The sequence below is a fragment of the Ceratotherium simum genome, chromosome 4 (genome assembly GCF_057802395.1).
Source record: "Ceratotherium simum simum isolate JZ-2026a chromosome 4, ASM5780239v1, whole genome shotgun sequence".
NCBI classification, from domain to species: Eukaryota; Metazoa; Chordata; class Mammalia; order Perissodactyla; family Rhinocerotidae; genus Ceratotherium; species Ceratotherium simum.
This window is the reverse complement of record NC_141903.1, coordinates 26,604,762-26,627,672: the sequence shown is the minus strand read 5'-3', so window position 1 is coordinate 26,627,672 and position 22,911 is coordinate 26,604,762. Positions and strand designations below refer to the sequence as shown.

At 42.2% G+C, this 22,911-nt stretch overlaps 1 protein-coding gene across 5 annotated transcripts in view; it reads left to right on the top strand.

Moving 5' to 3' along the window:
* SMIM3 (small integral membrane protein 3) overlaps positions 1–22,911 on the top strand; it is a 47,803-nt gene that overhangs the window by 8,875 nt on the left and 16,017 nt on the right. Inside the window, exon 1 of one of the 5 annotated variants that reach the window (XM_087429542.1) lies at positions 4,735–4,949. The exons of 1 other annotated variant lie outside the window; for it this stretch is intronic. The gene's annotated coding sequence lies outside the window, so the exon portion shown is untranslated. 3 more of the 5 variants (XM_087429544.1, XM_087429545.1, XM_087429541.1) reach the window with 3 other exon arrangements.

Genomic DNA, 22,911 nt, shown 5'->3' with positions numbered 1-22,911 from the left:
CTAGGAATCTTGGAGCACTACTTTGACTAGTGCTGGCCAGGGCTGCCCTCCTCATTTTGGTTTTTTGCTTGAAAACTGCATTAATCACAGATTTTCCTGCATTGAATCTGCAGACTCACCGAAAACTGTAGTAAGTGAACAGAGGAGAAAGAAAAAAAGCCAGTGTTTCATCAACACTCACCCTGACCTCTCTGAGGAGCCCTGCCCAGGAAATGTGGTGGAAGTGCTGCCTACAGCTTATTTCCCAAGTATAAACATGGCATTCTGGGAAACCTGTCCATGGACTCAACTTTGAATTGTTTTTTACAGAGCTTCTTATCTTTTCCCATATAACTGCCTCTCCTATTGTAGCTATACCCTAACCCTCACCCAGCTGCCCCAGCCAAAAACCTGGGGACTTCCTGAGTGGCTCTTTCCTTTCAATTATGCTTCCTGAATAGCTCTAACATCTGCCTGTCTTCATTCTTACAACCACTGCCTTAATTCAGAGTTTTACAGTTTTTCTCTTGGCCTTACTACAGCCTCCTGACTGCTACTCAATTTGCTCTCCATGTTGAGCCACAGTGATATTTCTAAAAACCATGTTTTAATCTTGATCCATTTTTGTTGTTGTTCAGCCTCATTCAGCTACAAACTCTTGGGACAGTGTATAAGGCCCTCCAGGATCTGGCACCTGTCTACCTCTTCAGCCCCATCTTCCAAACCCCTCTCGCTTGTGTTCAAGGCCTATCTAACTCTTGCTGATCAACCAACAAGAATATGCAATGTCTTTTTATGTCTTCTTGCCCCTGTACATGCAGTTCCCTTAGACAGAAATAACCTTTATCTGCTTGCCAGCTGAAGGTTAACTTCCTCTGTGAAACCTTGTCTGTCCCTACAAAGAGGAAATTGACCATGCTCCCCTTTGTCCCACAAGTGTGTCCTATTAGAGCAACTTGCACACTGCATTGTCTTCAGTTTTTAACCAATCTGTCTTCCCTTCCAGACCATGGTCTGGCAAAGGGCCTGGCCCAAAATATCTACTCAATAAATTTTGTTGATGCGGGGCCGGCCCCGTGGCTTAGCAGTTAAGTGCGCGCGCTCCGCTACTGGTGGCCCGAGTTTGGATCTGGGCGTGCATCGACGCACCGCTTCTCCGGCCATGCTGAGGCCGCGTCCCACATACAGCAACTAGAAGGATGTGCAACTATGACATATAACTATCTACTGGGGCTTTGGGGGGAAAAAATAAAATAAATAAAAAAAGAAGTAAAATAAAAGTTAAAAAAAATTAATAAATAAATAAAATAAGTGGAGTGGACAAGTTAATCTCTAAAGTCACTTCCGGCTCTACTGTTCCATGATTTTACCCTGATTTCACTGAAAGGTCTGGTCTCTTGAGTCAGCTGTGTTCCCAGGGGTGAGTGGGCAAACATGTGGGAGGAAGAAATGAGTGGAATAGAGAGTGCATGGCTATGAGCTGTCTCTTACGAGCTAGCACTTCAGGGGCCAGAGGTCTGCCTGAAGCACTAGCAGTAATTGGGTAACAGCTGCAGTGGTTAACCCGAGGTCACCCTGTGCCTCCTCCAGCAGAAAAAAGATGCACAGCTCACATCTCTGCGTAGTCAGCAGAGCACAGAGGAAGTGTTCCATGTGCCACAGAATTGGTATAAGCTTCCAGTTAGTCTACTAAGCACAGAAAAGGGAGAGTGAGGGGGATGAGCTTTAGTCAGGCTTGAGGTGCACTTGGGAAATTCCCGTTGAATCCATGGGGAGAGCATTCTAGAGATGTGAAACTCATGTGCCCAAAATGGGAATGATGCAATTCTGGCAAACTTCCAGGGCAAAATAGAATAGGCTATCCTGTTTTCCCTTGCATTTGCTTTCTTTTCTTTTTAAGTGTTGTTGGAAGAGCAACTGGTTTCTTACTCAGCTGTGGATATGAATTAACTGACGTGCAGTGCAGCAGGCAACTGCATTTATGGAAATAGAAAACAGAATACTGTACCAGGAGTGAGAAAAACTAGGGGCATGTTCCTTTGACTCTGTGGACCTCATTTTCTCCATCTGAAAAATACAGAAATTGAACTAAGATCTTTCTAGTACATAATGATTCTAAGGCATCCGTCTACACCAGGAGGCTATAGCAGGTGTCAGCAAATTCCAACCCATGGCTGCTGCCTGTTTTTGTGAAACCGCCATGCACCACTGAAGCAGGTTGGTGCTGTGAGCCTCAGAAACCAAGCCAGGGTGTCCTCCTGTGCCTTTTTCTCTCTGCTCCCAGTGCCTGTCTCCCATGCCAGTGCCTGCACCTTGCTGCTGCCCAGGGCCCATGCTGGTCACTTCCTACACACCAAGGACTGTGCTACTGGTGACTGCTGGTCACCGAGCAGTGGAATTTCAGTCTGCACCAGCTGAGATGGCCAGGCTCTTCTGGAGGAGAGGAGGGCACCTGGATCTGAGTCATTGAGGAAGAAAGTTAAACTGACCATAGTGGCAGCCTCTCTCTCCTTTCCCACTTTTCCTCACCCCCTTGCCACTGGCCTTTCTCCCTCTTGGCTGGGAGAAGGTTTCCAACTGGGGCAAAGTGGGCCCACCATCCAGCAACGAGCAATCCAGAGGGATGGAACCAAAATTTTCTCTCTTGTTATATAGCTACATAATATCCTTGATTTTGCCTCTTGGCCTGCAAAGCCTTATTTGCTATCTGGCCCTTTACAGAAAAAGTTTGCCAACCCATGGGCTATAGCATAATCTGTAAGACAGTAGGGTATGGAGTTAGATGACCTGGGTTCATCCACTTCCTATTGGTGTGACCTTGGGCAAATACTTAATCTCTCTGAACCTGTTTCCTCGTCTATAAAATTGGGTTAATAGTTATAGGACCTGCCTCATAGTATTGTTGTATGTATGTAACATAACTTGTGAATAATACCTATCAGGTAATGTTAGCAAATTTAGCAATCTGTGATGTCATAAATATTCACAGATGTAAAAGGCATCAACAAATTTTTTTTTTTTAAAGATTTTATTTATTTATTTTTTCCCCCCAAAGCCCCAGTAGATAGTTGTGTGTCATAGCTGCACATCCTTCTAGTTGCTGTATGTGGGACGCGGCCTCAGCATGGCCGGAGAAGCAGCGCGTCGGTGCGCGCCCGGGATCCGAACCCGCGTCGCCAGCAGTGGAGCGCGCTCACTTAACCACTAAGCCACGGGGCCGGCCCCGACAAATTTTTTTTAACATTTTATTTTATTTTATTTTTTTGTGAGGAAGATCAGCCCTGAGCTAACATCCATGCTAATCCTCCTCTTTTTTTTTTTTTTTTTTTGCTGAGGAAGACCAGTGCTGAGCTAATATCTATTGCCAATCCTCCTCCTTTTTTTTTCCCCCAAAGCCCCAGTAGATAGTTGTATGTCATAGTTGCACATCCTTCTAGTTGCTGTATGTGGGACGCGGCCTCAGCATGGCCGGAGAAGCAGTGCATCCATGCGCGCCCGGGATCCGAACCCGGGGCCGCCAGCAGCAGAGCGCACGCACTTAACCGCTAAGCCACGGGGCTGGCCCCACTCCACTTATTTTAAAGTTGGAGAACTGAAGTCCAGAAAAGGAAAGGGACTTGCCCAAGGCCGCAGAGGAAGTTAGAAGTGAAGCTAGGGTTTGAACACAAGTCTTGGTTCGGAGTTTATTGCCTTCACTACACTTGGCTGGACCTCGATCTCTACACAATTCACCACCCAATCTCAAGACTTGTTTCTAGGAGACACTAGTGTATTGCTTGTTGAATTGAATAAAATAGAATTGAAGATTGAATTCCTGCCTAACTCAGTGCCTGACCCAGAGCAGGCACTCAATAAGTATTTGCTGGATGGATGAATACTATCTTCAAATATCTGGAACTTGCTGGCAGATGAAAGGTGGTAACAAAATTTTTTTTTCTTTTTGATCTTCAAACAGGTCCTTCTTTTAGAAGGTCAAGGAAGAAACAAGGGAAGGGAGGCAGATCACAATTTTAAATAGGGTGGTCAGGGTAGGCCTTGTGAGAAGGTCAGATTTGAAGGATGTGGGGAGTGGGCCGAGTGGATATCTGGGAGAAGAGCCTTCCAAGGAGAGGCTGAGCAAAGTCTCTAAGGCTTAATTGAGGAAGAGCAAGGAGGCAGTGCGGCTGTTAAGGAATGAGCAAGGGGGAGAGGTATAGGAGATGAAGTCCCAACGGTAACAGGGAGGGGGCGTGCAGCTCATGTAGGATCTTGAAAGGCATCTTAATGATGTTACATTTTGCTCTGAAGGAAGTGGAGAGCCATTGCAGGATTTCACACAGAGCAGTGACATGATCTAAAGTACATTTAACAAGGGTCACTCTGGGAATGGACTGTAGAAAGACAGGAATAGAAAAGGGTCAGTTTGGAGATTGCTACAGTGATCCTGGCAAGAGTGACAGTGCCATGGAGCAGGGATTCTAACTATGTTTTGAAGGAAGAGCCTATGGGATTTCCTGATGCCCAGTGCTGGGAAGTCATGTATATAGATTGCTGTGTGAAGGATAGCTTGGAGTCACACATCAGGGAGGCCCTTGTTGGGCCAGGGGATAATCCATTTCATGGTTTGGCCGAATTCAGCCACTGAGTTTATTTTCTCAGAAATTATCAAGGCTATCTTTTTCTTCTCTCTGAGATCAAAATAAAAACATCACAGAAAGGATCAAACACTTTTATGTTTCAAAGAAGGAGAGGAAGCTAACTTGTTGAGTCTCTAGTTTACTTTGTTCCAAATCACAAAGCAGGATGATTACCACACCGGAAAGCATATTTCACAAGAGGCCCAGAGAAAGATCCAGTCGTTGCTAAACACATTAATCAGATTTTCAGCACTCCAGCTCTGGCTGAGAAGAATAAGGTGGTGTGGGAGAGCCCAGCCCATTTGGAATGGTGCCAAGGGCTATTCCAAACAAGCTTTGCCTGTTGCTTTCAAGGTAAAATGAGTTAATAACAGTTCAATTGGGTAGAGCTTAGAACATAAGTTGCTATGTAAGTATTTGTTATTCAGCCACAGAGTTTAGTCCATCCCCTCATTTACAAGTGGGAAAACAGGTTCAGAGAGAGGAAGTGGTTTGTCTGAAGTTACCGTGGATCTCCAGCTTACGTAATGAGCACTAAATTGATTTCTTTTATTATGTGGGGAGGATTGGGATTTCCATTCTTGCCCACATTCCCATCTGTGCCTCTTGGCTGCCTTCTTACTCATCTGAGAATCTGCCCTCACAGAAACGTTCTGTTACTCTTGAGTACACTGTGGATGGGATGTTCTATTACTGTTGAGTACCTGTGGTTCGGATGTTCTGTTACTCTTGAGCACCTGTGGATGGGATGTTTTGTTACTCTTGAGTACCTGTGGATGGGATGCTCTGTTAGTCTTGAGCACCTGTGGTTGGGATGTTTTTTTAACTCTTGAGCACCTGTGGATGGGATGTTCCGTTACTCTTGAGCACCTGTGGATGGGATGTTCCATTACTCTTGAGCACCTGTGGATGGGATGCTCTGTTACTCTTGAGCACCTGTGGATGGGACGTTCTGTTACTCTTGAGCACCTGTGGTTTGGATGTTTTGTTAGTCTGGAGCACCTGTGGAAGCCAGCCTCCAAATTGCCCCTCAATGGTATTCATAACCTGTGTACTCCCCTTCCGTGTTGTACCAGGGTTGGCCTGTGTGACCAATAGCATACAACAGAAGTGGTGGTATGACACTTCTGAGATTAGGTTATCAAAGTCTGTGGTTTCTGTGTTCGGTGCTCTCTTGCTGGCATGTGTGCACACGCACACACACACTTATTCTTGGATCACTTGTTTGGGAGAAGCCATTTGCCATTTTGTGAGCAGCCCTATGGAGAGGCCCATGTGGTGGGGAACTGAAGGCTTGGCTAACAGTTGGTGAAGACTGAGGCCCGCCAACAACTAGTATGTGAGCTTGGAAGTGGATTCTCCAGCTACAGACAAGTACTGAGATGACTGCAGACCCAGCTGGCAGCCTGACTGCAATCTCATGAGACACTCTGAGCTAGAACCCCCTAGCTAAGCAGCTCCTGGACTCCTGACCCTTAGAAACGGTGAGATAATTAATGTTTGTTTTAAGCTGCTAAATTTTGAGATATTTGTTATACAGCAATAGATAACTAATACAACCACCTTCCTTTCCCAGCACCATAACAATTAGCCTTTGTTGCCCGGTACACTTCTCTTTTCATCTCTGCCCCCTCCTGCATCCTTGTCATTACCTTGTGCACTCCCCATGTATCCTCAACACCAACTATCTTCTCTGAGGCCAAACCCAGGAGTCATCACCTGCTGAATCATTCGTGGTACCAAGAGGAAGCAGATGGTGAGCTAAAATGGAATTTGAGAAAAGTTTAATAAAGGGACTATTTGCAAAAGTGTGAGTGGGGTGGAGGGTAGTCGCAAGGAATACTGCAGTACCCCAGAACTAGTAAAGGTGGGGTGCTGTTTATGGCCAGAGGCCTGAAGGGGTAAGGGATGGGAGCACTTACTGAACCTGGAGACAGAGAGAGCTGTGTGAAGAGGGCCCTCTGACAGGAGTTGGGAGCTTTGGGTCCAGGACAGAGCCAGACATTGGCATCCCCTGGGTGGAGGGGAGAATGCAAAACACCTCAGCTCCTGCTGGTGCTTCCCTCTTAGCTGAACCCAACAGAAAGCCAGACATCAAACTATCTCAGTTTGGGTTCCCTCAGGAGCAGACTAGGTGATAAGGGTGTAAGTGAAATTTATTTGAGAGATTCGGGGTACACTAGTAGAGGAGTGAGGAAGTGATACAAGGAAGAGAAGGTGGCCAATGAGATTGTGTTTTTAAACCAGCTATCAGAGTGGGTGACTGGAGCTTAGTCCCACAGAGAAATTCTGGGAAACAGTGTAAACACATGCCTCAAAATGATTTCTCCAAAAGATGAGGAAGTTGGGGTATTTATGCCTCTAAAGTGGTTGAGAGCTGCTTCTGGGGATGGGTGTTAATTCCTGGGTAGTTTTGGATTGCCAGGCTGGCAGACTGGCCTTGTGTGGTTCTGGGAAAAGCCCTCAGACGCAAAGAAGCAGATGCCGGCAGTTGGAAGTCTGTGGAGAACTGAATTGGGTGAGGCCCGGGGGATTTGGGCAGGGCACTGACAGTGCCTGCTCCAGAGCCCGTTGATGTGGGCTAGCTGTGGTACAGACGCACCTCCCAATGCTCAACACAGGATGGAGAAGTGTGTGGAGGGTGAATCTGGAGAAACAAATCAAATTTGCATGTATATTTAAAGTAAGTAAGTAATATTAACCAGTATTCTCTAAAATGTAATAGCACTGTTTAGGTTTCAAAACAATTTTTCCTTTTGATTCTCACAATTACTGTCCTCTAATGGTCTGATTGTGCTTGTGCGTTAGCTAAGGCAGGAATTACTCCATTTCCTGGAGCAGAAAACGGAAGCATAGAGAGGATGTAATTCAGTAAGAGTCAGTTAGGTGTAGGACCTTAGAATCAGTTCTGCCACTTACTGGCTGGGTAATCTTAGATAAGTTAACTTATCCTCTTTGAACCTCTGTTTTCTCATGTGCAAAATGGGGTTAATAACATTTTTACCACAGAATTGTTGTAAGGACTAAGTGATATGATGCACATAAAACCCTTGATACATGCTAAATAAGTGCTAAAGAAGTGTTTTTTAAGTAAATAATCTTTTTTGAAAAAAATAAAGGCAAAGGATTTTATTATATATTTTTTCTTGAGACTACATTTACTTAAAAAATTAATAACTTTTACTAATGGACTGGATTGAAATATCTGCCAGTAATAGGCATTCTTTTCTCTCTCAGCTACGTGACTGGATGATAATTGAGCACTTTGGAATAGCCACGAGAATTGATTCAAATGGTTATAACCACACTAATGAGACTGTGTGACCATCACTCCACTTCAAAGCTATATAATGGAAGCCTTCCATTTCCTTTTCTTTCTTCCTGTCTGCCCAGCAACTTGTTTTATCTCAAATTCCACAGGTTTGGAAAATTCCATCATTTTCCCTTTTTGCCTAATCATTAGTTCAGGGAGGTCTTTCCACTGTAATTAAAAAATTAAAATAGGAATTCCTGAATCTAGTTTTCAGACTAAAAGCATATTTCTTTTGAAAATTAGCAAGCAAGTGGGGCTTCCCCAAAGAGCAAAAAAAGGCATTGTACCTGAGGAGCTGTAGAGTAAAAAGAACCTTGGGAAGTTTCCCAGGGGGAGAGGGGAAGAGCCGGAGAGAGAAATGAGAATCTCAGGAGTCCTGGTGTCCAGTGCCTGACTTCTCGAGAAGAACTGAGCTGTTTAGGGGCCTGTAAGGAGGGAGCTGGTGTCTGAGCCAGACATGTCCATCAGTGGAACAAGACTGATCACCCTGCATGGATATGCTTTTAACTCAAAACTGTGGTAATCTTAAGATCTTTGAGCCTTAGCTTTGAAAGGATTTTGGATGCGCAAGTGACTTCAAAGACTATCTAATTCAGGTCCCTTCTTTCCACTTTTGGAGTTAAAAGACCTAGAGAGGGCAGGGGACTGATTGAAGGTCATGTGGCAAACTAGCAATAGAGCCAGCACAAGAAGCCAAGGTTTAGTACTGCTTAGTGCCAGTTTAGTGCCCTTCGATTTGTGCCCATGGTGCACCCACTTCCCTCTGTCTCCCCAAACTCCGCCATTCCAATGGAATCCTTCTGCAGTGTCTCTCTGCTTGCATACCTCCACTGTGAGGGAGCTTGTGACATCCCACGAAAGCTCACACTGTTCCATTTTCAGGCGGTTCTCTTGAAAAATTTTTCTTAGAGTGAACTAAGATCTGCCTCTTCTCAACTGACACTGTTTGGTTCTGGGTCAGCCCTCAAGTTGGCTCTCCCTACCCTACCAGACCTCAGAGGTTTGCTCAGAGTCCCCACAGCCTGCACGAGTCCTCCCATCTCTGGACCAAACATCCTGGTTTCTTGCAATTTGGTCTTTTTGGGGCCTATTTTAGAAGCTGAGAGGAATTTTATACACACAATTACCTAGTTAATGTTTCCTTCAGACTGTGGTGGCCAGAAGGGAACACAAATGTGATTTTTATGTGTCAACCTATGTGTCACACAATTTTATATGTCAACTTGGCTGGGCCACAGTACCCTGACACTTGGTCAAACACGTCTTGGTGTTGCTGTGAAGGTATTTTTTAGGTAAGATTGACTTTTTTTTTTTTTTTTGGTGAAGCCCTGAGCTAACATCCATTGCTAATCCTCCTCGTTTTGCTGAGGAAGATTGGCCCTGGGCTAACATCCGTGCCTATCTTCCTCTACTTTATATGTGGGACGCCACCACTCATGGCTTCATAAACAGTGCATAGGTCTGTGCCTGGGATCCAAACCTGTGAACCCCAGGCCACTGAAGCAGAGCATGCAAACTTAACCACTATGCCACCAGGCCGGCCCCAAGATTAACTTTTTAATAAGTAGACTTTGAGTAAAGCAGATTATCCTCCGTAGTGTGAGTGGAGCTCCTCCAATCAGTTGAAGGCCTTAAGATAAAGACTATCCACCTCAGGGGAAGAGGAATTCTGCCAGTAGATGGGCCTTTGGCCTTGAGCTGCAACATCAACTCTTCCCTGGGTCTCCAGCCTGCTGGCCTACCCTACAGATTTTGAAGTTGTCACCTTCCACAATCATGTCAGCCAATTCCTTAAAATCAGTTTTTCTTTCTCTCTCTCTCAATCTCTCTTCACACACACACACACACACACACAGTCGGTTCCGTTTCTTTGGAGAACCCTGACTAATACAATGTTTTCAAGCATACAACTTTGCCTTTAAGCACAACCTCAGCACTGGAAAGAGAAGTCTTGGTTGACCTCTCATCTTCCTCTCGGCATCCTACCATTCAACACATGGAGCATATGTTCTGCACCTAGTGCTGGTGATAGAAAGGAAAATATTGTAACCAGAGTTCTGAACTTAGGGCCTTGATAAAATCTGACCCTGCCCAAAATCATTAGTGCATAGAATTTAGTGTGGCATAGAATTTAGGCTCTGTAGTCAGACAGTCTTGAGTTCATATTTGGCTTTGACATCTACCAGCTAGTGACCTTGGGAAGTTACTCAACCTCCCTGAGCCTCAATTGACTTTCCCCATCCGTAAAAGGAGGGGTTTAGATTAGATGGTCTTTAATTTTCCCTTTAATTTTGGACATGCAGTGTTTCAATTTAGTGAAAATTCAGGGAAGAATTGTAAATAGTATCAGTCAACCAGTAGGATGACAAAGAATGCTAAAATAAGACTGATAAATTAGATGGGAAAGCGGTTAATGCTCTATAGGGCAATAAAAATACCTACTTCAGGCCCAGAAAAAAAGCTGTAGATGAATCTATAATTCATATATACTATATATACAAATAAGCAGTGTTGACCAGTCACAAGCTCTCTCTCATGTTTGTGATTTCACTTGATCCTATTTCGTCTTCACTAAAACCCCTTGAGGTAGGCATTAGCATTCACATTTTGTAGAAGGGAAAACTGAGGCTCATAGACATTAAATACTTTGCCCAAGGTCGCACAGTTAGTAAGTTCCAGAACCAGGATTCAAATTCAGTTTTTACAAATTCATGCACCTCCTTTTGCCTGAAGATTTTTGGCATTTGGGAAGAATGGCATGAGTTCAAGAAATCCGGGATCTGTTTCCAACACTGCGTTCTCTCCAAACAGTTTATCAAAGTATAATTTTGCAAATATTAAAAATATAATTTGTATATGTACATATAGTGAGCATGTATCAAAGTTTTATTTAGATTTTTAATGAAGGAACCAGTAGGAAGACAAAGAACGCTGAAATAAGATAGGTAAGTTAGATGCAAAATTGGTTAATGCCCCATAGGGCAATAAAAATACAACTTTGGGGATTATCTTTTCTATCAGATAGCAATCATTTGCATCTCTACTAGCAAAACAAACCAAACCAAAAAAATTTTTTTGTACCTTATCAAGCTTTTTACAAGTTAGCATCTACTTTACAGAGTTGTAAAATGTCTGGACCCTAGTAAATCAAACGAAGGTACGTATCCTAGAGAGTCAGATGATCTTTAGACAGGCTTCTTAGGCCATGCTCTTGTATCACATTGACAAGACATCTAGTCATCCTTTGGGATTATTTCCAAGTTCTGGATAATTTTTTTAATCAGTCCACCTCTTTGAGGTGTTGTATGGTCAGCAAATCTAGAGCATATGGTACTGACCAACTACTACAGCCAGAGAATTAACTTCCATTTGGAGATTTCACAAGGAAGTAGGATTGAATTTTCAGTACCCACTATCATTCCAAAGAATTCCAAAGATCTCAACTTGATTGAGATATAATTCACATATCGTACAATTCATTGATTTGAAGTATACAATTCACTGGGTTTTTTTTCCCTTTTTTTTATTATGGTAACATTGGTTTATAGCATTGTATAAATTTCAGTTTCACATCACGATACTTCTATTTCTGCATAGATTACCTCATGTTCACCATCCAAAGACTAATTACAATCCATCACCACACACGTGTGCCTAATCATCTCTTTTGCCCTCCTCCCTCCCCCTTTCCTCTCTGGTAACCACCAATTCAATCTGTGTCTATGTGTTTGTCTTTTGTTGTTTTTATCTTCTACTTAAGAGTGAGATCATACAGTATTTGACCACCTCCCTCTGACTTATTTCGCTTAGCATAATACCCAGACAGTGTCCATCCATGTTGTCACAAGTGGCTGGATTTCATCATTTCTTATGGCTGAGTAGTATTCCATTGTGTATATATACTACATCTTCTTCATCCATTTGTCCCTTGATGGGCACTTAGGTTACTTCCAAGTCTTGGCTATTGTGAATAATGCTGCAGTGAACACAGGGGTGCATGTATCTTTATGCATTCGTGTATTCATGTTCTTTGGATAAACACCCAGCAGGGGAATAGCTAGATTGTATGGTAGTTCTATTCTTAATTTTTTGAGGAATATGTATACTGTTCTCCATAGTGGCTGCACCAGGTTGCACTCCCACCAGCAGTGTATGCGAGTTCCCTTCTCTCCACATCCTCTCCAACACTTGTTATTTCCTGTGTTGTTAATAATTCATGGGCTTTTAATGTGTTCACAGAGTTGCACAACTATCATCACAATCAATTTTAGAAGATTTTCATTACCCTAGAAATAAATCCCACACATTTTAGATGTCACCACTCACCATTCCCCTCACTACCCCCAGCCCTAGGAAACCACTAATCTTATTTCTATCTCTATTGATTTGCCTGTTTTAGATATTTCATATAAATGGAATCATAATATGTGGTCCTTTATGGCTGCCTTCTTCCACTTAGCATAATGTTTTCAAGGTTCATGTTGAAGCCTGCACCAGTACTTCATTTTTTTTTAATAGCTGAGTAATATTCCATTGTATGGTGATGAAGATTTACTCCTATGTTTTCTTCTAAGAGTTTTATAGTTTAACTCTTTCATTTAGGTCTTTGATCCATTTGGAGTTAATTTTTGTATATAGTGTGAGGTAAGGGTCCAACTGTATTCTTTTGCATTTAGATATCCAGTTTTCCCAGTACCGTTTGTTGAAGAGACTGTTCTTTCCCCCACTTAATTGTTTTGGCACCCTTGTTGAAAATCAATTGACCAGAAATGTGATGGTTTATTTCTGGACTCTCAATTCTATTCCATTGATCTATATACCTATCATTATTCCAGTACTACACTGTTTTGATGACTCTAGCTTTGTAGTAAGTTTTGAAATTGGAAAGTGGGAATCTTCCAACTTTGTTCTTCTTTTTTAAGATTGTTTTGGCTACTTGGAGTGTCTTGCATTTTCATATGAATTTAATTTATAAGCTTGTCTATTTCTGCAAAAAAGATAGTTGGGGTTTTGATAAAAATTGTATCAAATCTGTGTCTAGTGAGATGATCATGTTATTTTTGTCCTTTATTCTATTGATGTGATGTATTACATTACTTGATTTTTGGATGTTAAACCAACCTTGTATTCCTGGGATAAATCCCACTTGGTCATGGTGTGTAATCTTTTTTTTATATATTTCTGGATTTGATTTGTTAGTATTTTATTGAGGATTTTTGTGGCTATATTCATAAGAGACATTGGTCTGTAGTTTTCTTGTAATGTCTTTGTCTTGTTTTGGTGTCAGGGTAATATTGGCCTCATAGAATGAGTTGGGAAGTGTTCACTCCTCTTCTGTTCTTTGGAAGAGTTTGTGAAGAATTGGTGTTAATTCTTCTTTAAATATTTAGTAGAATTCACTGGTGAAGTCATCTGGTCCTGGGCTTTTCTTTGTGGAGTTTTTGTTTTGTTTTGTTTTGTTTTTACCCATTCAATCTCTTTACTTATTATGGGTCTATTCAGATTTTCTATTTCTTCTTGAGTCAGTTTTGGTAGTTTGTGTCTTTCTGGGAATTTGTCATTTCTTCTAAGTTGTCTAACTTGTTGGCAAAGAGTTGTTCATAGTATTTCCTTGTAATTCTTTTTATTTCTGAAAGACCAGTAGTAATGTCCCCTCTGCTATTTTTGACTTTAGTCACTTGAGTCTTGGGTTTTTTTGTTGTTGTTTTTCAGGTTAGCTAAAAGTTTGTCAATTTTGTTAATCTTTTCAAAGAACCAACTTTTGGTTTCATTGATTTTCTTAATTGTTTTTCTATTCTCTTCATTAATATCCATTCTAATCTTTATCATTTCCTTCCTTTTTCTTGCTTTTGGTTTAGTTTGCTCTTCTTTTTCCAGTGATTAGGTGGTAGGTTAGATTGTTGATGTGAGATCTTTCTCCATTTTTAATGTAGGCATTTATACCTATTAATTTTCCTCTATGCTCTGCTTTAGTTGCATCTCATAGGCTTTTGTATGTTATGTCTTCATTTTCATTTATCTTAAGTATTTTCTGATTTTTTGGGTGTGATTTCTTCTTTGATACACTAGTTATTTAGTAGTGTATTGTTTAATTTCCACATATTTGTTAATATCACAAATTTTTGTTCTGTTATTAATTTTCAATCTCACACCATCATGATTGGAGAACATAAAATTCCAGTCGATTTAAATTTATTGAGACTTATTTTATGGCCTGACATATGGTCTATCTTGGATGACATTCCATGTGCGCATGAGAAGTATATTCTTCTCTTATTGGGTAGCATGTTATATAGATATCTGTTAGATTTAGCTTGTATGTAGTACTGCTCAATTCTTCTGTTTCCTTGTTGATCTTCTGCCTAGTTGTTCCATCCAATATTGAAAGTAAGGTATTAGAGTCTGACAATTATTGTTATATTGTGTATTTCTCCCCTCAATTCTATCAACCTTTGCTTTTTGTATTTTTGTGGCCCTGTTATTAGGTGCATATAGTTTATAATTTCCTGCTGAATTGACCCTATAATCATTGTAAAATGTACCTCTTTATTTCTAGAAACATTTTGTCTAAAAGACTACTTTTTTCTGTTATTCATGTAGCCACTCCAGCTTTCTTATATTTGCTGTTTGCATCATATGTCTTTTTCCATCTTTTTGCTTTCAATCTATTTGTGTCTCTGAATCTAAAGTGTGCCTCTTGGTGATAGCATATAGTTGGATCCTATTTTTATTTTATCCAATATGAAAATTTCTGCCTTTTGATTGGAGTGATTCATCCATTCACACTTAATTTGTTACTAATATAGTTGATTTACATCTGCCATTTCATTTTTTGTTTTTTATATCTCATATATATTTTCATCCTTTTATTCTTCCTTTACTGCTTTCTTCTGCATCAAGTGAATATTTTCTAGTGTTAGCATTTTAATTATTTAATGACTGATATTTTAAAATTGCTCTTCTTTGCTCACCTATTCCAGTACCAGAAAACCAAAGCCAAGAAATTAATCTCTTATCAGGCTTCACTTGCAGTCCCTAAAAGTAAGTGACATTGTCTTTTCTCAAGATCCCCAACATTTGCTAAGTTTGCTAACCTGCCAGCAAGTGAACTTCCTTACTATCTTACTAGCATAATGCTGGAACCCGGTAAGCCAGAGAATCAGTTTACCAGACCAATCTCCTGGAAGGGCTTTGTAGCCTTGCTTCCACACAAGAAGTATAACTCTTGTTCGTTAATGGTTACATGATCATAGTAGATTAAATGAAATTTTTCTCTCAAATATAAAACTCTTTGGATGGCTTTGTTTGTGTAATAGATTTAATCAATTACATCCTGGTAAAGAGGAGAGCAGATTCTTGGAATCTTTGGAAATAATTATATTGCTAGGAACTCAGTAAAAGTATTCACTCTTGAATACTGAGGGGTCACTGGGAACAAGATACCATTAAGAAATATTTTCTTTTAGTTTGTATAAGCATAGCTTGCTAAATTGAGGGTTAGTGATAGATCAAGAAGAAAGCAAAAAATAAAAAAACAAAACAAACAAAACAAGGACTTCCTTATAGGCACATCAAATACAAAACATTAAAAACAATCCAACAATATTCTAAAACAAATAAGCACAATTATATTCCCCTCATCAACTTATTAGGCTCCTGTGACTTATTCTAGACTCACAAGTCTTGGGTCAACAGTGTACTTCCATGAAGTTGTTTGCTTCTGGACTAAAAAGAGTCCTAGCAATCCCGATTCAGAGCTGTGGTGCAGTCTACAGCTATCTACTTGTGGTCGCAATGTCAGCTTATGCTGAGAAACCTGGCCCTGTAAGTCTATTCCAGTTAAGAGTACCTCATACAATCTTTTCCACCAAGTTGCTGGGACTGTCCTTTGTTGAAGAATCTTTAGTGTATAGCAGAGGTCTTCAGGTAAGCATGTAAAGAAAGCAAAACCACTTGATTAGACTGAAGGCTCTATTAATTTACTACAGTAGACAACTATATTAGAATAGAAGAGAGTAAAATCCTATTGGGTTATGGATTTTGTCAGTGTTTCCTCTAGAGTTAGAATATATTGTGGACATGGGGACACTGACAAATCTACTTTAAAAAATGAACATAGGGAAGATAAAACTTTTTTTGATTGGACAGCTTATCCCATTTTGTAGGCCTAATATATAATACAATAGTATTATTGTATTATACTGTAATATATGTACAATATATACAATAATTATTGTACATTATTATATACACAATAATTATTGTATATATTGTATTATACTTAATACAATAGTATTAAGCCAATTAATAAATATATAGCTTATTAAACATACCTAATTAATTCTACTATCTCTCCTGCTTATGAATGACCCATCAAGGGTTATAAGGTGAGAGACCAAACCTTTGGTATTTTAGCCATTTAGGAAGCACCCAAGATAGTTGACATGTAAAAACATATTAACAGTTACATTTTTATAAACCCTAGGCTTGATCTTGGAAGGTAATATTAAAAAGAATTTTCAAAGAGGAATCATCACTAGCTTAAGACAGAAGCATAGATGCCTGGGAACCACGAACCGTGACAATACACTAGTACTAGATAAACATAACTGTAGGTGTAATAATAAGGAGCTTCAGCTATTTAAGAAAGGAGGAACTTTTGCTGTTGTTTTGTTTTTAAATAATCAAGGGCATGACAAAGTCAGCACAAAGCACAGAAAATTATTCTAGTCAGATATATAATATCTGCTATTTGGGCAGATTACACAAAAGTTAAAAATAACTTTTACTGGGGCCAGCCGGGTGGTGCAGCGGTTAAGTGTGTGTGCTCTCCTTTGGTGGCCCGGGGTTTGCAGATTCGGATCCTGGACGATGCACCGCTTGTCAAGCTATGCTGTGGCGGTGTCCCATATAAAGTAGAGGAAGATGGGCACAGATGTTAGCTCAGGGCCAATCTTCCTCAGCAAAAAAAAGAGGAGGATTGACATCGGATGTTAGCTAAGGGCTGATCTTCCTCGCCAAAAAAAAATAAATAAATAACTTTTACTGTCTCCTGTCAAGAACCAGTTGAATATTCCAAGACTAATTTCTCATTTTAATATGGAGAAAAACAAAGCCAAATTCTACTCTTGGATTAATATAACAATTGGCAGCAAAGATCTTTTTAAAAATCTTAGGAGTAAGCCCATTAGAGCAGAGCCAATTTTGTCAAAATTTTAACATATATCATTGGTTTTTTCTAGACTCATTATTTGCAGGTATTATAAAGCAAGGAAAAAGTAGTTTTGTTTTCCTCAAACTTCTACAACTTACACATTCAAATTTTGTCTTTTACTAATCTTGCACATTCTAGCACAATTAGTCATTTATTTTACTTCAAGACAAGTTGCTCTCTTTTTCTCTTGATAAACAAAACCACACTCATAATCTTACATACACATTCATATTTCTTTGTTACTTCAATTCTTAATATAGCCTCAACGGCCCACATAAATTACTACTTTTTTCTTAAGTTTATACATTTATTTGAAGAGAATTGACATTATCACAAACTTTAGATTTTTCTTCTAGAAAAATATGTTCATACATTTGTCCATATCTTATTTTGTGTATCTCAAAAATATTTTTCTAGTTTTCATCATATTGAATAAAATGAAATCCTACCCATTTCTTTTTCCCCCCAGCTTCATTGAGATATAATTGACATATAATATAGTGTAAGTTTAAGGTGTACGATGTATTGATTTGATCCATTTATAAATTGCAAAAATGATACCACCATAGTATTAGCTACCACCTCCGTCTTTATCACATAGTTACCATTTCTTTTCTGTGGTGAGAACATTTAAGATCTACTACTCTTTTAGCATATAAATTACAGCTTTTAACCAATGTAACTACCTTCTATTTCCTCACAGAAATAACTGGCGGCAAGTAACTGAGTATGGTTTGAAATATACAAATATTTAGCAGACCAGCTAAGCAAGCATTATAAAACTTCTTATGGCCCCACACATCCCTTTTACATTTCTTAAAGTCTGCAAAATTGAACATATACATTAATATAACCCAAAGGTTTATCCACTCTCAAACATAAAAATAAGAAGCAAAGGGGTGTGTGTATGTGTGTGCGTGTACATACTACGGTGACCAATGTTTTTGTAGTTTATCTTCCTTAGAAATTATCCAGGCATCTAAAGATTATTCACCAATTTACTTGATTTAATATCAGTCTAAATTCTTAAAGCTAATTAAAGACCTTGGAAATTATATCTAAGCTGATATATTACAGAGTAACATAATCATTGATGATATAAACGATTTAGGAAATTCAGATTAACTACAATCTCCATGATAAAACACGCTCCATCACTCTAGCATTTCATCTTGTTTTATATTCTTCATGGTTTTGAAAACTGATATCATCTTGCTTATTTATTTGTTTACTTATTTATTGTGAACATTTTCCCACTAGATGTAAACACAATAAAGAAAGAGAATTTGTCTTCCTTGGTGCCTAGAACATATAGGAGACTTCCAATGAATAGTTTTGAATAAAGGGATACATGAATGAAATCCTTACTCATAATAATCATTTCAGACAGGAGGAATAGTTCTCATTTTACCATTTTACAAGGGAGGAACCTGAGGTATCAATGATCGTTTAGCTACTGAGTGACAGACTCAGAATTTTGGTTTCCTGATTTCCAATCCAATACACCACATTATTTCCTACAACTTGATATATACATGTGCAAGTGAAAAATATCTGAAAGAAGAAAATTCTTGCACAGATGTGATTCACAGAGAGGGTACCTGAGATGGATTGCACCTAGTGGGACCCCCGATAGGCAGTGTTTTGATAGAAGCCAATGTCTTTAGTCTACTTCTTTTAGCCAAATTCCCCCTGCTACCACTTACTCTCAGTCAGTATTACTTATTTCTTTGAGCTTCTAATCGTTTTCCCTTTGGATTACGTGTCATTGAGGACCAAGGAAACGAAATGTGAATTGTTCCCTGGTTTTTGCTGGAACAAAAGCTTGTTCCTGAAATTGGCTATTCGCCCCCTCTCCTTCTTATTCTTCCCTTCCAAAGCCCTCTTGAGACATCAGACATAGTATGCTTCCCATAGGGTATTCAAACGTTCTCTTTTGGCTTGCTTTTTGAGTGCCAAGACAAATCACTATTAGAGAGATGCTAACTGGGAAAGGCAGACTAAACCTCGGCTGGTGCTGGCTCCAGTCCTGGGCTTCTGCATTCTCTCAGAGGGAAGCCAGCAATCACACATGGCACATGGAATGACCAGTTGCCCACCCAAAGGAACCCCCATCCTCTTCCACCAACCAGGGAACATTTTGTATTAAATTGAGCTTGTCCTCCTTTAACTTTTTTCCCCTGTTAAGGGTTTTGTAGTCAACTAGTCAGAATTGCCTGGTACTTATTTTTAGGATCGCACACTTCTCTTCTGATTAAAACATGTTCTTGGATGACAATTCCTAGAATTTTTGTCAGATCACTTCTCATGGCAATCCCTTTCATCCTCATTGTCTTCCCTCTGAAAAACCAGCATCTGGTAGTGATGATTGATTGATTGATTGATTGATTTTTTGTGAGTGAGATCAGCCCTGAGCTAACATCTGCTAATCCTCCTCTTTTTGCTGAGGAAGACTGGCCCTGGGCTAACTTCTGTCCCCATCTTCCTCCACTTTATATGGGAGGCCGCCACAGCATGGCTTGCCAAGCGGTGCGGTGGTGTGCGACAGGGATCCGAACTGGCGGGAACCAGCGAACCCTGGCCGCTGCAGCGGAGCGCACACACTTAACCGCTTGCGCCAGCGGGCTGGCCCCTGGTAGTGATTTAGATGTCATTTCTGCTGACCTCATCCTTGATTCAGAGAAAACATTAGCGGGTAAGTTCAGAGCCTACACCATATCACAGTTAGGCCTGGGTAAGGCAGTATGGTTCTTACCATATTTATTGGGCAAAAGAAGAAACTGAAACACAACCGGGCTCCAAGACTCCTCAAGGTCTCACTGATGCTCAAGACCTGCACTCTTTTTTAAGAAGAGTAAAAGTGAAGAAAGCTCTACTACTGAATTAAAAATTGTGGGTGCCAAGATGGGACCTGTAGTCCTCACTCCGTGGATCACAGAAGCGGGCAGGAGGTTGCAGAGTTGGCGTTGTCCTGTGTGGAAGCTGGAACAGACATGGCATGGGAAGCCTCTCACATGCTGTGCTGTTGATCACCTTGGACTGGGCCATTTCACTGTTATCACAAAATAAACAGGATGCTCAGAGGCATGTTACAGCAGACAACCAACCAGCTTCACAGTGGTCCTCTAAGTCAACCCTCATAACAGGGCCGGGAGAGAGCTGTTATTACCCTCACTTTACAGAGAATGAAACAGGATCAGTGTGGTGAAGCCTCTTGTTAAGGATCCCACACTCAGTACATTGCAAAGCAGGACCTCCCGGCTCCTCCATCCAAACCCAGTGGCGGGACTTTCCCACGTGTAGACTACAGCTGGAAAGGCTCTTGGAGGACACATTTTAGATCCACCCTCTCGGTTTACAATACAGAGAGCGAAGACCCCCGGCAGGCGAAGTGATTTGCCAAGGGGCACGCGGCGAGTGCGTGACAAGGCTGCGAAGGGAACCGAGACTCCTCGGTTTTTCCTTTCCCTGGCTGACTTTTTCCTCACCCGCACTCCGCGTGGGAGGCTGGAGGAGGAGCTGAGCAGAATTGCCGCGGCGGCCGGGGGCCGGGGCTTTCGGGGGCGGTCCCTGGCGGCCGCTCATTCCAGAGCCCTCGGAGGGGAGCGCGCCGGGTGCCGAGCCGCGCGTCCCGGCCTCTCCTGCGCGCTCCCGCCTCCCCCGGGCTCCGAGGAGCCGGGGCACGTTACGGACGGAGATTCTAGGGCTGAGGGCTGCTGCCCGCTGCCGGAGCCCGTGCGATCCCTGGCGACCTGGAGAAGCGCTCGAGCCGTCTCCGCCCCAGGAACTTGCCGCAGACTCGGCGCGATCCGTCTGCGGTGGGGGCCGCAGGTTTCAAAAGCAGTTCTGCGACTCCGAGGTGAGTGGAGCCATCGGGTGTCGTGCGTGGGGCTCCGGCTCTCGTGCTGCCCTCTACCCCAGTGCCCTCCCAACTCTCTTCTTTTATACACTCTTCTCCTTCATTTCTCTCCCTAGATCACTTTTGCGTTTCTCCTTTCTCCTTCTCTCAGCCCCTAAGTTCCAGCCACCTTCTGCACACGATCTTGGGTCTCCGGGGAGGCCGGAGCTTGGATGAGTGAGCCCCGGCCTCACAGGAGACGGGCTCGTCTCCGCTTCCCCTGCTGCTGCCTTCTCGGGAAGCGCCCCTTCCTCGAGGAGGCTCTGCCGCCCCTTCGCTCTCCAGGCGCGGCGCCAGAGTTCAGCTCCGGGGCCTGAGCACCCGCCCTGGGCGCTGCGCTGGCGGTTTGGGTCTTTGCAACCACTCAGAGCAGCGGCTTGTCTGCCCTGCTTTCCTCAAAGCTCCGCGTAGAAGGCGCCAGTTTGGAGGCAGGGGTGGTTGTTTCCAGCCCTGGTCTGTCCCTAGCAGTTTCACTATCCTATCTCCGAGCTTCTTTCTCCATCTGTGAAATGGAGAAAACATCCTTTGCATAGAGAAATCAAATGAGAAAGGGGGTGTGAAGAGTATCCTGGAGTGAAGCCTTCCTTCCGAACTTCCTCCTTCTCCTCCTTCTGCCTCTTAGGACTTGGCTGTTCCAGTCGCCGGTTATTTTGCACCCCTGTCCCCCCTCCACAAATTCCTTGAGGGAAGGGACTCTCTCTCTGTGCTCATCTCTGAGGCATCCTCAGCACTTGGCGCAGGGCCTGGCAAATAGGCGCTCAATGCTGTTTACCGAGAGAATGAGAGATGTAAACCGTGAAAACCTGCACAGCAGATTGAGTGGGGGCTGGGCTGTTATTGTGCAGCGCCGCTTGTTCCCTCCTGACTGGCACTAGGCCTGTTGGCACCTGGGGACTCACGAGTCTCCCGTTTGTCTGTAGGCTCCTCGAAGCTCTCGGCTGTAGTGGGGAAAGCTGCTCAGTCATTCAGGGACCAGAGATTCCTTGAGCGTCTGCCGTGATCTGTGCTACCGCTGCAGTGGGGAAATAGGAAGGGCTGTGAATGCCGGAGGAGGGTGGCGGAGCGGGTGGGAAGAACGGTTCTCGGAGTCAGGAGACACTCGGAGTTACTTTGATGAGGCTTTTCCCCTGTCTGGACGTCACCTTCACCATCTGTAAAACAAGGAAGTGAGGGAAGACCAGATGGGTGTCTGTGGTTGAGTTGATATGCCCTTTGGGTTATGCAGGCCAATGGGCAATCCTCTGAGCACATACGGGAGAGCCCAGCTGAGCTTCAGGACATCTCGTACTTCGGTACTAACAACCAAAAAGTCGAGAAGAAGCGCTTCTCCACTCCAGCAGGGACCTCCTGTTTCCAGCTGTCCTGTATGAATCATCCCTTGGAGGTTACAAATCGTGCTCCATCAGACCTTCCAAACACTGACCTCTCAGGGCGTCAGAACAGTGGGCTCCATTGCGGAAAAGGTCTGGGGATTCCCCCAGCACGAGACTCACTGAGCTGTGGTCAGATGATCAAGGAAAAAACCAGTTCGGTACTCGGTGGCCTGATGTGGTTGGGTCACATACTGGGCCCAGGGGTGACAGACCAAGGGGTAAAGAAGCGGTCACAGCCTCAGATGCTTTCCCAGCACTATTCTTATCTTTCTTTAAAAAACATACTTCTGTTTCTTCTCCATGAATTAAAATATACAAACAAAAAAAATGTCTCCAAGAAAAGAGGATCTTGGTCTTGGCTACTCTTACGCTACCACCATTGGCAGTGGTATCAAAAATAGACACATGTACTCACACTCATAGTTTATAGGAGTAAATGTATCATCACACACTGCAGATGCCCGCCTGACTGCCAGGTGAGCTGAATGATGCAATAATCATACTTGACATTTACTGAG